Raw genomic sequence first — 16,505 nt, forward strand, 5'->3', positions numbered from 1 at the left:
CCACAACATGAATGCCAACAATTTCTTCACTGCCTTCATTCAAGTTTCTTCCAACTGGCTTCATCATCACAAGCTGGAGAGGATGCAGTCATCTGCATTTCATGTGTTCAGCTGCCTGTGCTCTTTGAACCATGGATTCAGCGTTACTCCAGCCCTTCATCTGTCAGCACTACATGAGCAGAATGCTGATATTCCAGGGCTTTTTCAGAACATAAATGCTCCTTTTGGCCCATGGCTCACTGTCTTCAGCCAGCAGAACCTCTGAATTCCTTAAATCTGATTGCCTCTTGGCTGCAGCTTTTCAGTTCTGGACTGTGGACATGTGGTCAGGCTGTCCCGTGCTTTTTGAGGCGTACTAGAACAGGAAAATATCCAGATTATTTCTTCTCTGATCACATATGGGAAGGGAAATATAAAAGCACCTTGCTGGAGCACATTGCATTGTGTCAAAAAGTAGAGAATTCTGAACTCGTGAGGAAGCTTTTCATCCTTCAATAGAAGAAATGCTGTAGAAATGTCAGGTTACACCGAATACATACTGAGAAATTGGCTGATATAATGGGATTACAGTCAGAATGAGCACACCAAAAATTCTGTGTCCCAGTGAGAATGACTATTAATATAATATCAACTAGGAGCCCCAGTTTCTTGCTGGCATTCCTGGTGTCATGGGGAGATAGAGAGGTGGCTGCTGCAAATCAGTTTATAGAGGTTGGCTGGGAGCAGCAATTTCTGAGCTGTTCAAAGGCATCACAGGCAGAATGGAAGATTTGGACAAGGTTTATCAGGGAAACCCTCCCACTGAGTCACAAGAAGCAGAAAGGACCCCCTTGCTTTCTAAACCCCTTCTCAGAGACAAAGTGCAGCTGGTTTCAACTCTACCCCCAGACTTAATCAATGGTTTATGTCCAAAGGATTATACAGGTGTAATCGAGCCTTTGTAATTGCTTTGTCCTTCAGGAGTAAGAATGGTAAACCAAATATATGAATAAAATAACTTATTTATTTGAGTTGATGATGATTAGATTAAGAGATCTTAATCAGAATTACTTACTACACAGAACAGGTAGGTATAACTTCCTGTGCACTTTTTATTGCAGCATTATTAAAGCAATCATATCTGAGCCAGCAAAATAATTATTAAGTAGAGGTTGATGTTACTCACCCATAGCAAGGATCATGGGCAAAGCTCTTTTGCTCCTGTGATGTTAACTTTGGGATTGATGAGTCTGGCTGGTCTCAGCATTCTTCAATACCAAAATTGAATGCTGGTGAATTCTTTCACACCAAAAGCAGACCACCCTCCTTCTCCACCCAGCTCTGCTCACTTTTGCTCTTAGGGTGAGTTTAGAGCTGTTTCACCCCTGCATAGGCAGAGCACCTTGATACAAAGGGATGCCTGTGGGGCTCTGCAGGTTCCCCTATCCACTATCATTTGCCACAGTCAGGGGATCCCAGGCAGTGGGAGCTTGGCAAGCATGGGGGGAGAGCTTGAGAGGTTAACCATTGGAGTCCAGGGATTAAGGGAAAAATGCAGTTCATTTTGAGCATCCCATCTGGAAGAATTCCAGTGATTCACAGTGTGGGGGAATGCAAAGAGACAAGACAGGCAGCTTGCATCGTCTGACAGCTGAGTGGCTCTGTAGTTCTGAGAACATCCTGTCTCGGTGTATCCTCAGATCTGACAGCTTTGCTCTGTCAGGCAGGGACTGCTCTGTGATCCTGTAAAGTTTATCTTGGTTTTCATGCAACACCCCTGTACATGCCCAGCAATATATCTCATTGCCAGTAAGCCAGCAGTGTGCAAGTGCCAGCAGCTAAATATCCAGGAATGTTATATTCAAAAGTGACAAAACCCCATGAGATGTGTTGAAAGCAAACATATTTTCTCTGGACTTTGTGGCTTGTACTCAGTGGCAGTCTTTATCACACAAACACAGATGAGGGTTTTTGACAGGGTTTTAACCTCTTCTAGGAGAAGCTGCATATCTTTTGATTTTCTCATTTTTCTTATAATCCTGTATTTACAAGCAGAGCTATTAAAATAACAGAAAAATACATTAAGTGGGGAAGGTTCGGTAAAGCCAGCATAATCTCATTGAGATGACTGATGGGTTTAGATCTTGTTTTCAAAAAAAGTAGCTAAAAAATCTTTCTCCTCACAGAATTACAGGCAAAATATCTCCATGGTATAAATAGATGTAAATCCACTACAGAAAGTGCAGCTTTCATCAAAATCACGTGAGGGTGATTGTGTTGTTTTGTTGATAACATCAACACGTATCAAGGCATATCTGTTGATAACAATTCAATATTACAATTAGCAGCCCTTAAAGACATTGACACCTTCTTTGATGGGTTCTTCAATGCAAATGCTTTGTTTTTGTTCTCTTTTGACTCATAGTCTCCAGCCTGGAGCCTCAGAGTGCATTAAGGGTTGTGTCATAGACATTTTTGCCTTTCCCTTATGTCCCTTCTGAGACCTGTACGCAGGGCGGTGTTGTTTTGTGCCTCCAATTCTAAATGCCCACAATTATATGGATTTCTAGTAGAGATGTCAGACTAGAAGGTAGTTATTTTCTACTTCAGGTGAAACATGAGAGTTTGTGGTTCCTAATGAGCTCGTTCCACAAACCAAGTCCCAGCTTTTCGACAGTGAAATGTGTGAGTCAGACCTTGAAGATAAAGGTCTTATGCAATTGCTTATAATTGCAGCAGGTTGTTTATAACATCCTTTGCATTCAAGCCTCCTTTGTCTTTAAGCATCAGGAATAATTTTGTGACAGAGCAGTGCACTGGATGTGTCAGGGTTGGAGTTAACTTTCTCCCCAGCCGCCTGTGTGGTGCCCTGCTCTGCATTTTTGCCTAAAGCAGTGCTGAAGCTGCCCTGGGGTTTTGGCTGCTGCTGAGCAGTGCTTGCACAGTGGCAGGGCTCTTCCTGCTGCCTCCTCCAGTCAGTGGGAGGCGAGGGATGGGGAAGGGACACGACCAAAGGGATATTCCATTCATTATGACGTAGGCTCAGCAATAAAAGCTCGGGGAGAGGAGGTGGAGGAGGGGGATGTTTGTGGTCATGGTGTTTGTGCTCTCAAGCAATGGTTGTACATGCTGAGACCCTTCTTCCCAGGCAGTGACTGGACATCTGCCTGCTGATGGGAAGTAATGAATGAATTCTTTCTGCTTTTGCTTTCCCTGTTGAACTTGATCCATGAGTCTTTTCACCTTCCTCTCTTTCTCCCCACAGAAAGGAGTGAGCAAAAGCCTGGGTGGGTGTTTGGCTGCTGGTACTAGTGCTGGAAGCACTAGAAAACAGACACTCAGCTCCTGTTCCTAATAAACATTGCTCATCTTATTTCTTCTTTATTGTTATTGCAGAATGTTCCTCTGCTTTTACATTTTCACCTACTTTCACATTTTCCCTCGCATTCAATTTCCTTCCAAATAATTAGTTGTGGATATAATGACCATCCCAATTTGCTCTGACTGCCCACACCAAAAACAGCTGGCTATTTCTGCAAAGCTGATTAGGAATGGCACCCATAAAAACATCGAATTTAACTAAATTAGCATTTAGTTTGCAGAGAGAATGTCTCATGGAAAACTGACCTCCTGAGATGTCAGAGGCTGATACTGATTTCCTTCCCTAATTCAGCAGGTTTGTACAAAAAGCTTGGAAGAGACTGGATTATGCAGTTTTGAAAGGAGCTGTTTAAAACCTGATTCATACAGAGTCTCTGCCCAGCTTTTTCACTGATGCCATTGCAAAGTGCCTCATCCACAGAAGGCTGCTCACAAGGGCAGTCTGATTCCCCCAGGAGGATGGCTGAGCAGCTGGCCAGGAATGTGCTTTGTCTTATTTTCGGTCTTATCTTTTCACTGTGTCCATTCTACAGAACCTTTGTTGAGCCCATGGGCTCAGAAGCTTCTGCTCCATAAATGCAACTCCTGACTTGCAGCAGCCTAAAGGATGATCCACAAAGAAGTTGTAGTTTGCCATTGCTGCCAGCAAGTTCAGCCCAGCCTCTGGGCATGCACGTCAGCCATGTCTTCACACCACTGGAGAGTACAGTTATTTAGTAATTTTTATTATTTCCTTCTTTTCAGCTTTTCTTTTGCTTCCTGCAGTTTTTATAGAAAGATATTTTATAAAAGTGGGTGAACTGGTTCGTTATTAATTGTGTTTGCTCTGTATAATGATGGGTATTTCTAGCAGAATCCATCCTTTTAATCCAATTCTTTGCCACATATACACAAAGGGAAACAAAATGCCTTTAGGTCATCATATTTGTAAAGAACATTAGCAATTCAGTGAGGTAGATCAGCTTCATGCATTCATTTGAAGACTAGTGTCTAAATTTAGATTTATTCCCAAATGAGAAGGGATTTGTGGCCTCAATTTCAATAGCTGCTTCAATCCAAAACTACCACAGGAGTTAGTGCAATGAGAAGTCTTTGATTTGGAGTCTGGAAGGGAATGGTAGATTAAAAGCTGGAGCTCCTCCAGCCTTGGAAATTTGTGGCAGAAATTCCTTGGATGTCTGACTTTGTTCTCTGTCCAGCCTTTCTGTGAGTTCTCAATTTCACCAAATTCCCCTTGATTTATGGCAGGTTACCCGTAAGGCCCAGGTGTCCCTGGCTGATACAACAAAGCATTTACGTCCTTCTTAGGTGGTGCTGAAACATAGGCTTGGTGTTACAGCCTCTGAACTTGCTCTCAGTGAGACATTCCCTGCTGTGGAGTGAAAGCCATAGCTCCAGGTGAGAGATTTGGTTTGGGCTAGAAGTGTTACCCTGCTTTTCCAGCAGTACAATGGCAGCACATCCCAGAGCTGGTGTGGCTGTCACTTCACAAGAGCCTCTGTGTTATCTGTAACCCTGAAAATGACAAAGCATTTCAAAGTATGTGGGGAAGACTTGCTGAGTTATTGTGTATCTTATGAGCAGGTCTTCTGCAGGATGCAAAGCTGGGGTCAATTCTGTCATTCTGCCTTTCTATATTAAGTGTCATAATCTTTGCCCCTTGTATATGTGCAGCCTCCAGCAGGGAAAATGGTAATGAGTTTTCATACCAAGGGGATATTAAATCCCCATTCCCCTTCAGTAATGTATAATGTCAGCAGCAGCCTTTGATGAATACAGCTTCTTCTTCTTTATTAGATGCTTGAGCAAGGGATTATTAATCCATTTATCTCAAATTCTAATTGTACCATGAATTGCTTGCTGAGTTTATGATCACAGTTATCTTCTTACAACCTTTAAGGAGTCATACTCATAAGGGAATGTATTTCTGGAAACTTGAATTGTTGTGTTCTTATTTGGATTACCTTCCTCAATATGTATGAGTGTAGATATTCTGAAAGTCCCACTCCATCAGCCAGGGCTATCCTGCAACACAAAAATTCAGCAATTGCAGCTCGATGCCATTTCATGGTAGTGACATCATGCCTTTTAAAAAATTAATTTTAGCACCAGTAAGGGGAACTGGGTGCTTCTCATGGCAAAGGCTGGGGGTTTTATACCAGAATTACTAAGTGGGCTTGATTTGGAGACCTACCAGCATTGAAATGCACATTAAAACTATTAACTTCAGTTGTGATACTAATATATAACTACTAATGATCCTATAGATCTAAAAATCACTCCTAGGACATTTAGGGCAAGCCAGTCCATTTGTTAAAAGAGGATGTAGTTGCCTAAGTGACACACACTTGCCTGGATACAGCCAAGGATTCTTTTGAAAATGTCCTCAGAGCGAGCAGAAAGTTTTTTCCCTTTGAACAGGCTGAACTGGCCTAGTTTGCAATCCATGGTGAATACTGCAATGGCTCCATCTGCTGAAACAACTAAATCACTGGGAGCTTCAAATAGTTGCAGCAAATGGGATTTTTTTCCTGCTGGGGTCTGTACTATTCATCCCCTCTCCATTTCTGTGTCTAGGGTGCACTATTCCAGAATGGACTCAGAACATGTTGTAGCTTCTCTGTGTGTCTGTGTGTCCCCACGGAGCAATGGGTCTGACAGGCACGTGGCTGACATTCAGCCAAGTGGAATAATAAATGACAGTGGGTGAGGCCACTTTCTCAGTGTTCTTGTTTTTATTTGGGCTGTTGTGTAGGGTTGCTGTGTGCCAATAGAGATTTAATGGCACCATCTAAATGGTACAGTGATATCTGGGAAGAGAGAAGGGTATTCAAGTGAGGGTAGCAGGTTTTTCTGTTGTATTCTCTGATTTTAACCATCTATACTGGCTGCTATTAAAAAATACAAACAAACCCTTCCACGGTCACTTGCTATTCTAAATACTGTGGCAGATGACAGCTCTTCTGGCACTGCTGGGCTCACGTGTTGCCAAACAATTGCTTTCCACTGGTGTTTCTGATGTCCTCACTGACAGCTTGTCCTGCTTGTCCTTTCCAGTGCAGAGCTTGTTTCTCGTTAGGGTCCCTGTATCTCACTGCTGAACAAATTCCAACCGGGATGAGGTCGGCTGCTCCCAGCCCTTCAGCTCTGGGAGGCCCTTCACAGCAGGAGCTGAGTGTGTTCACAAGCAGCTGGGCTGAGTTTAGTTCCAAATGTGTTTAAAATAAAATCATACCAGCACAGCTCAGTGCCACTGTATCTTGTTTTAGACCAGAGAAGAGTTTTAGGTGTCTGTTTCGAATGCATCTGGCAGACTGCATGAACAGAGATACCTGCAGTCAGGTTAGCAAGCACAGGGGAGTTTCTTGCACTGTCTGCACTCGGGAAGCTGTGGTCACTTGGTGTGTGAGCTCCTGCTTCACTCTAATTGTTTTACTTGTTCTTGTTCGTGTCTCTCATCATCGCCCTGAAACTGTTCCCCACTGCCAGCAGTGGCAGCAGCTATTAAAAACTGAGATCTGTTTATGCACGGGCTGAGCCCAGAACTGGGATTTCTGCACCCTACAGTTCTCTGAACTCCTCCCAGCTCTGCCAAGGATGTGACTTGGGGAAAGTCAGATCTCCCAGTTTCCACTCAGAGGGTATCTTTGAGCCATGGAGATATCTCGTGCCTCATCAAGACTGGAAGGATTAATTGACCTGTACATCCAAATTAATAAATTGCCATACAGGGCCAGACCCTGCACCAGTGAATAAAGGGGGGTTTTATCATTGCTAAAGATGATAAATTAAAGTGAGGAGAGCTCTAATCAAGTGCCTACAAGTGGGCAAATCCCCACAGTGACAGGGAAAGCAAATTCATAAGTTCTTTCCCCTGTCTTCCTCAAACCTCCCTGTTGGCTTTCCTTATTCACTTAATAATATTCCTGCTCAATCTTCAGGCTCAGCTTTTTCCTGAGCTTTGTTTGTTCCTGCTGTTCTTTCTAACAGAGCTTTTCTGCTTGAAAAAGGCACTTTGATTCATTCTGTACTCATGACTTGAAGCTAATGAGGTTCATCTGATCTGGTGAGTCAGAGAAAGTTCCTCTGCATCTGTCTTGTGGACTGAGTGAAGCAGAGCCTCTGTGGAAGACAGACATGGGATCATATATGTAAAGAGTGTATACAATATGCCTGACTCAATCTTGTAACTAATTCAGTGTAAAACATGCCTTTTTTGCCATTACTTTTTGGGGAATAATGGCTAAAATTATTTCAGATCCTCTGTGTCTTTGACAAACTGAAAGCAGTGTTATGGTGATGCTGAGTGGTTTGTTTTGAATACTACACTGCATGCTTTTTTTTAGCCAAAGTCCTATTTATTCTGCTTTTTAACTTCTCTGCTCTTCTCTTCTTGGAACATATGAATATTTTTAATGTAGTACACAATGTTTTCTGGTTATACTACTAGTATTTTGTGGGGCACATATCCTCAAAGTGGAGATTTTTAGTTACAGGATCTCCTTTTAAAGTAACCCAAGAACGGCAGTGCTGGATTCTGGGTTCCCATGTTGTCTGTGTGTGTTAATGAAGAAGTCATTTGTACCAGAGGCCCAGCTCACAGCTGAAACCTTAGAGACAGGAGGAAGTGTGGAGCAGCTCATAGTCAGGTGCCAAAACACAAAGAGACAGAATGAATAACTTTTGTGGTGGTCTGGCATTTCACTGTGCCCCATTTGTTGGGGCAGCAGTGCTGGGGATGCAGGCACAGCAGTTAGAGACTGTGGGTGCTCTGGGTCTGGGGTGGTGGTATTCTGGGTGAATCCCAGAAGACAGAGGAGAGGGATCCCTAACCCAGTTTGCTGGAGACTGCCCAGGGGTGAAACAGAAAGCAGAAGGGGGTGCAATATGAGAAGCTGAGTAGTGCAGGATCAGCCATTCCTGGTTACGTAATTCATTTGTGGCCTCAGATTCATTTGATCCCTTTTATGCATTTTGTTGGCAGCAGAACGTTCCAGCCATTGCCCCAGGAAGGATGAAAGAGGGCAGTCACAGCAGATCACATACCCAGTGAACCTGAAAGAGAAAGGTAACTAACCATCCTTTTCCAGTGGTTACCCTCTTCTCTGTCAGCAGAGTAGGATTTTTATAACAAATCCCACCCCAAGTTGCTGAGATAGGCCAGCAAGTGGATAGCTTCTTCTTCCACCAAAGGAATAACCATCCCTTTCATCATCTCTTAGATGTGACGTTATTCCTTCAAAATCTAACCTTTGTTGGAAATTACTGATTTTAGAAGTGACCTAAGATTGCCAACTTCAAGCTTGGTGTTGTATATTTGACAGCACTTTGGGTATAAGAAGTTCTGCCACCTCCTCCTGCCTGGTCTGTTTTCTGTGAATGTGTCTTTCACCAGGCAATGGAGACAGAGAAAAAAGTCCAAATGGAAAGCATTTTTAGAAAATCACAAGTGTTGGTGGCTAGTGATTATTTCAGGGCACATGCAGGTCCTGAGAACATTTTCAAACATGTTTTTGAATTATCCCTTTTTGGTGGCTGATAAAATTAATTTGCATCTTTGAAAAGTCCCTTCACTTGGACTCCTTGGGTGCTGTGAAGTTTCCTGTGTTCTGAAGGTCAGGGTGTTAGCTTAGGTTCCCAAATGGCAGTCTAAATTAGATATCTGTTTACTGAAAATCCCCAAACTCATCATCACGGGTTCCACGGGTGATGCATGTCTCACAGGCCTGCAAGTCATCAAGGCAGGGCTGTTCTGCAGAGCACTGGTGACAGAGCCTGCACGCTGTGCAGCAGTGCAGCTCTTTGATCTGCTGGGCAGAGATAAGGCCCTGCTAAGAGGATGTATTTACCTTAGAAGCTCTCTTTGATGGGTCCTCTCCTTTATGAGAGTAGAGCTCTGTGTCTGCTCAATTTCTCTGAACAAACACCATATCAGCTTTTCAACACAAGGCTCTGGGGTGCTGTACCCCTGCACTGTGCCAGAGGGTCTGTGCTGACCGTGGCAGCACCCAGCCCAAAGGATGAATGTAGTGGATTTTATCTTTCACCTTTGTCCTTAGATCAAGGCTGTAAATCTGATGAGTGCTTTGTCATTTAGAATATGCAGAAATGAAATCTTTCACTGCCCCATCCTTTAATATCAAGAATATTCTTAATAACCTCAACAAACCAGCAATCACCCTATACTATTAGAGTGTAGATAATTTCTCCATGTCATTCAGTGTTATGCCATCAATGTTGCAGTCCTGAGCTTGGCACCTTTCTGTTTACTGCCACATTATTAGCCCTGAAGGAAAGCTTAAAGTCCCTACTCTTCTTTTTACTTGAGGATAGTTTATGGTAGGGATTCAATGATGTGCTGCTCACGGCTCTGTGCAGGAACAAGAGGTTGTACATGCCCCTTTCTCAGGGCTGGGAATGGTCTTCACAAAGCCCAAGGCTCTGCCTAGGAGTTGTGTATTTACATGGGTTTTAACAGCATGGTGACTCCCATCTATTTCCCAGCTACAGTCAATGAAACCATGACCAGGTATGCACTGATACAGCACCCAGAGCTCCACAGAACAAGCTGAATGTCAGAGCAGAACAGTTTTACACTAGAGCTTTCATAAAAAACACAATGTGGTATTTCCTTTCTTTCTTCCCAGACTCAAATTACTTTCTGCTAGACCCCCTTCGCTACTACCTCAATTTTCCAGGAAATTCACAGGGCAAACACAGCTGTACCATTAAAAGGGTCCTGGAAGCAGTGAGAAAAAAGACTGCACTTGTCCCTGTCCTCTTCAAAGACTCTCCTTGGACAATAACTCTTCAACGAATCAAGAGATTCATACTGATGCTGACTAATGCTCCCTGGGATACTGACATTACAACTGTGTGTCAAACTCTGCCCTATCACACAGGTTTGTATCCTCTGCTGTTTGGCAAAAAGTGGGGAGCTATTTCTGAGACTGAAGAACTATTTTCTTAACTCTGCTGGGCCCTGAAGGAGTAAACCCATTCCTGACAGACTGTATATGCACTGCTAGAAATGCAGCCATCACCGGACACTCCTCTCCTTGTGTCCAATAATGATGCAATTTTGCTGTGAAATAACGACAATTTCAGACATTACACAGTGGTATTTTGTTACTCAGGACAATTTTACTCATCCTTTTCTAATCCCTCTTGCCTTTTTTAGGATATTTGGATGAAAGCTACTGTTTGGTTGTCAAGGACTAACCTTTTAAAGGGCTCTTGTAGGGTCCAATGATTTCACAGACATGATATGAAGCATGTGGGGCTTTCACCTCCTGCCAGTGAACCAGCCCAGAGGAAGCCCTCTGGTCTAGCAGCTCATCACAGCAAGACTGAGCGTGGTCCACTGCCAGTGCAGGCAACGTGCATGGTGAGAGCTCTGAAACACTGACAGTGAGAGGAGTCCTTGCTCTGAGATGTTGACATCTTGTGTTAGAGTGAGTAATGTGCTGGGATGTGTGCCAGCCTCCGAGACCTTCATGGGAAGGCAGCAGCATAAGCAATTTCAGTGTCAGTTAATTACACTTGAAGACACTGGTGGTTGTGGTATCTATACACAAAATAGACGGAGATGTGGAGCAATGCCTCAGGACATGGTGACTTTAGTGTGACAGAAATGAAGGGCTTTGAAGTTCTTGTCTTGTTTTCTTTGCAGATATTTCTCTTTGATCTCATGCTGGGGGGGTGGTTTTGACAGGTTGGGTTTTTTGTTTAATGTTAAAGCCCAAGGGTCCATTGTCATATATAACAAGAGCTGCTGGATGTAGTTCTTAGCCTCTGACATTAGAGGAAAGCTATGGCTGACCTTCATTGCTGAGTTCTGCAGACCTCCTCTGCAACACCTTAACGCTGGTGTCCTGCAGGACCTGCCCACTTTATCATGACTTTACCCACCCTCATCTCCCTAAAACACAGTGGCTGCCCCACAGATTATGATTCCAGTTCCTACTCAGTGTACAGAAAGGAAAGGGAGAACACTGGGATCAGGGGTGTTGCCTGTCTCATTTTGTGGCCTATTAGATGCTCTCTGGATGTTTTCTCTCCTCTGTGAAAGACTGTAACTTTTTAAGGTACTTTGGAATCCACAGAAAAGAAAAGCTTTATAGCTGCATTAATACAAATAATTATTTTCCATGCTTCCTGTGGCACTCTCCCAGAAGCTGTCATTGGCTTTGTGCATGATCTCTGGCAGAATTTCTCTCCAGAACCCTTCTTCTGCCAACAGCATGGACAGCTGAAAATAGTAAAAGAATATTTTTTATAAAATCAGTGGAGGTCGTAAAGTATATTTTTTTTATGCCATTATAAGTGTGATATGTTTGTAATAAAGCAGTTGTTGTATTGAAGCACTTAAAATAGCTTCCCCTGCAAGCTGCTCACACTGGAGGAATTGCTGTGGATGCTCTTGGCTGTTAAGCCATCCCAAAAGAACTTTTTTGTGCCTTTCTGTCTTGGATAGAGAAGACTAGAGGACTTGTCCTGCTGCCCTTGGCTTGTCCTACCTGCACAGGAGAGCTTCAGTGGTTAAGGCTTTACAGCCATCCTCATCCTCTCTTTGCCAGTACCAGCATCTCATCAATCTGTATGCACCAGGGGCTGCAGCTGTGTTTTCTCACCAGAGCAGACACAAAATAATGAGTCAGTTTGCAGGGCCTTCCAATCAAAACTGTGTGCACCTTAATTCCTCTCTATTTTTCCTTTCAGTGCATTTTACCAAATATATACATGAATTAGCAAACCTAATAGATGTAAGCAAATGGTGCCAGTTTATTTTATTTAAGCATATTCTACTTCATGTCATCACTAGAGGTGATGTTCTAGTCTGTTTTATTCGTTTTTCCTGGGTATAGAGTGTTTCTTTCTTGCAGAATACATCTGAAATTAACAGTAAGATCAATCTACAAGGTTTTTGTTGAACAGCTGCTCTGATGTGTTGTTACAGAGTTCACCTTGCACTGTAGAACAAAGGAGGTCAGGGAATGCAAGCACGTGAATTCTGTTCCCTTCTAAATGCTGTCAAATTCCATTCATTGCCCTTCATGGTGGTGTTACTGAAACACCTTCACACAAAATACTGATAACAAAACCAGTGGATTTCCTGGGGTATTTGTGTAGGATCTCTCGTGGAAATCATTATTTTGTGGAGGCTCTTTTGTCATTTTTTATGAGGCTTGAAGAACTATCTGTACTTTGCAGTAGAAAGGCTTTTTTGGATAAGAGAATTTCACAGTATTTTTTAAAACTTGCCTGGAAGTTAATGTGTTACCTGGAGAGTATTTAATTTCCAGCTCTTTCCTGGCTTATTTTTGGGCTGTTGTCTCCTGGCAATGTAACTCTTTGGTGGTTTGGGGGTCGAAGTGTGCTCTCTGATTTTGCAATGTTTCATGCATCCCGTTGATCCTAAGGAAGGAGGCTGTGAATGGCTGTGTGTGAGCTGGGCAGTGACAGCCTGTGCTGGCTGGAGCACACGCTCTGCATTCACAGCCAGCTTCATGCAGTGACTTGTGGTGACACAGCCAGGAAGAGAGGAACACACAGAGTCTGGGCTTAGAACAAAACACAGACTTTTTTAGAGCTGGAGTGAAAATTCCAGCACTATTTAGCAGCCACATCCCTTTTCTAAACACTTGTGCAGGAAGAACCATCCCATATCTGAGGGAACCGTGTGTGGTTTTTTGTCCCCTGGTTTCATTCTGCCCACTTTGGTCACATCATATTCCTGGGCAAAACATCTCCCCAGTTTCCCACACTCTGGAGACCCACTCAGGGGGTCTGCAACCACTACATGGGAATTTATGAGCAAAGCTGCTGCTCAGGAGGAGCAGGGGGTCTTTTACTGCTGCATCTCAGAGCCCTGGTGACCTTTAGAGCGAGTTATTGCCCTCCCAATAATTTGTATTATTTTAAGTGGACTTGGGCCCAGGCTCAACAACCAATTTAATCCCCAAACCTCCTGCTGAAATTAATGGGCTGCAACATTCATGTTGACTTTAGTGGGATTTCTGTCTTGTGATTCATTCATTGCTCTTTTCCTTTTCCATATCTGAACCTTTTCCATTCTATTTAAAGTGTACAGGGGCTGAGCACAGCTCTGCTGTCTCTGCTTGTTGCACAGTGCTCTTTGCACACCCTTCAGGTTGTTAAATTCCGTGATATTTGAGGAAGAGTATTAATAGCTAGGATTCTGCTCAGGGACCAGCTTTTAAGGCTTCTAGGATGGCATTCAGACTGCATGGTCTGTGGGCTGCCAGACATTGACTTCAAAGAATCACAGAATCTTGGAATGGATTTTTGGAAGGGACCTTAAAGACATTCTAGTTCCATTGCCCTGCTATGGACAGGGAAACCTTCCTCTAGACCAGGCTGCTCAGAACCCCATCCAACCTGGACTTGAACACTTCCAGGGATAGAATGTCCACTTTTAATGTGGCAGCTTCCCAGAATAAGCCTCCATCACCTGCTATCCCCACTGCAACACCAAACACTAACCACCGGGAGAACTAATTTACAGGTGGCCTGGATAAAGTCCCTGCATGTTTATTCTGACTCTTCCGGCATTTACACCCAGATGTGAAGGCACAAATAACTAGCACTGGAAGTTTGCTGTGGACAGCTGTAGATTTTCAATTAACAAGTCTCGTTAATCTTGGGGGATGCAGCTGCCAGGGTGGCTTGTGTGCTTTTCCCCTCAATCTTGTACTACTGCTGTCAAGACACGAGGATTGATTTGTGTTTCTGTGCACTAATGTGCAGACAGGATTCAAAGCTGAGATTCACATTACATCTATGTTTTCCCAGCTTGTATTAATCTGACTCCCTTTACTGCTGCCTGCCTTTCAGGCTGTGCACATCCAGGGAATGATAATGCCAACCCCCAGACCTTCCATGTTGGACAGCTGAGCCAGGTGCTGCTGGCGGCCGTGTCCAGTGATGCATAATCCCTCACGGTATCACACAAGATATGAGAGGACCTTGTTTGACATCAGTGTTTCTCTAACATCATCCACCTGAGCACAAGTTTATTCAACAGTGCAAAGTGCATCCTGGCCTTGCACCCTGGTGTGTTGTTTTCCTTGCCCCAACACAAAGCCTCAGCACATTCTGGAGTAAATTGTAGTAGGAAAGATGTTTAAAACTCTTTCCTGAGGGTTGTGAGGAGCAGCTTTTTCCATTTGTTGCTTTCTTGAACTATCAGCCTTACAATGAGGGTATGGTGGATATTTTCTGTCTGCAATTTACCTAACTTTTTTCTCAGCTGTAGCTCAGTGTCTTCCTTTGCTCTGGAGGACACATTCAGCAGAGGACCCTGCCCAGCCCCACAAAGTGCAACACCCTTCCAAGTGTTGCAGTCTGATTTCAGTGTCATTTTCCCCTTGTCTGAAAGATTTTCCTGTGTCCATGTCTCTGCTGGAAAAACTAGCTGGTGCTTATCACTCTTCTAATCATGCCAAGTTTTCAGTATCTCTCCTTGTTTGCTTCCTTGCAATTCCTTGGTGTTTAACCTTTTAATTGCATCTTTTACTTTGTTTGTTCCAGGACAGATGGCTGCTATTTTCCACATTAGTAGTTTAACATGGCATTCGTGGCATTAGACTCTTGCACCTCAGAACAGGCACCTTGTGCTAGAATTGTCTTTGCTGTCCCTCAGCTTTATTTTTTCAGTGCCAAACCCAAGATCTCCCCCTGTTTAGCCCAGGAGCAGAAAATTGTGAAACCTTTTGGTGAGAGCCCATAGGAGATAACAGGGATATCAACACAGTGAGGTGCAGACAATGCCACGCCTGCCCCAGCCATGCCCCAGGCCTCCAGACACACAAGATCTCCATCTAATCCTGCATTACACAGAGCTGAGCTCAGGCTAAAGTCATCTCTTGGCTCAGACTGGCGCTACCTTCAAAATCTGCTCTGCTTTGGGTAGGACGCCCAGCCCAGTGACCTCCAAATTATTCCATGATTCATTGCCACTCTTCCCTGGCTCCGTGACCCTGGGCAGAAGGTGGCCTGTGTCCAGGCTCAGCTCACTGTCTGAGCATGTGCAGGCTCTCAAAAGAAGATTCCCAAATTGCCCAGGGAATTCCTGTCTGATCCAGAGGTGTGTCAGGGGAATGACTGGGAATTCCTTGAAAGCCTGTGTTTAAAGCCTGAGGGCCCAACACCTTTATTTTCTGTTTCTGTGAAACTACTTATAAAATGGAGTTTCTACTATTTCTCATATTCCCCTGCTTTTACCACAATACTGAGCAATAAGTAGTGTCTTTAGTCTTGTGTAAGGGTCCTCATGCTTGGAGGGTAGCACTGGTGTAGTTCATGACAACAGATTACAGCTGCTGTGTGCAGGCAAGGTTCAGGTTGGTAACCCTGCTGAAAGGTAACATTCTGTTTAATAAACAAGAATTTGTGAACCAAAAGTCCTGAGAAGATGTGTTTGCTGACAGCTTGGTCTCTTAAGACAGGCTTTTCTTCTTAAAACAACAAATTGCACACGTTTGCCATCACTACAGGGCATCCCCTTCATCCATGCCTGGAGAAGGAGGCTGAGGAATACGAGCACAGACCGAAGCTGTCTCAGCTTTGTTTCCTTAAGGGCTGTTTTTCATGCTCTGTATTCCAAAATTATCTCATTAAACATCATAGACCTTTGTGATATACTCTTAGTACCTTGTGCTCCTTTGGTCTGTGGACTTATTTATATCTGACACATTTTTATTTGTTGTCTTTTTAATGTCATATTTTAAATCTCCTCATGGTGCTTGACCTGCAAATGGATACTTGAAACCAAGATGAGGTAAATCTCTCTATAAGAACAGTTGCTGAGGAAAGGGTACATTTATATTAGATTAAATTCAAACTGTGCTGAAGGAATGGAATTGAACCAAGAGAGAAATATGATTTTTATTGCCTGCTTCTCCTGTAAATGATACATCATTTCATCTGCCTCATTTTTTTATTGGCATTTTCCCTCCTGCTTCAATTGCAGAGTTACTGTGATTTGGAGACTGGAAATTTTACTGAGACCAATGTCTTTCAGGTAAGGTGTCTTTCACCTCTTGCAAAAAGTGTGCTGCTGCTTCATTTGAAATCAGACTGTCAGACAACATGATTTGGGTTTGTTAAGAACTGTAAATAAG

This window comes from Pseudopodoces humilis, chromosome 14 (assembly GCF_049639895.1).
Source record: "Pseudopodoces humilis isolate 2021_Gansu_Grassland_sample_001 chromosome 14, ASM4963989v1, whole genome shotgun sequence".
NCBI classification, from domain to species: Eukaryota; Metazoa; Chordata; class Aves; order Passeriformes; family Paridae; genus Pseudopodoces; species Pseudopodoces humilis.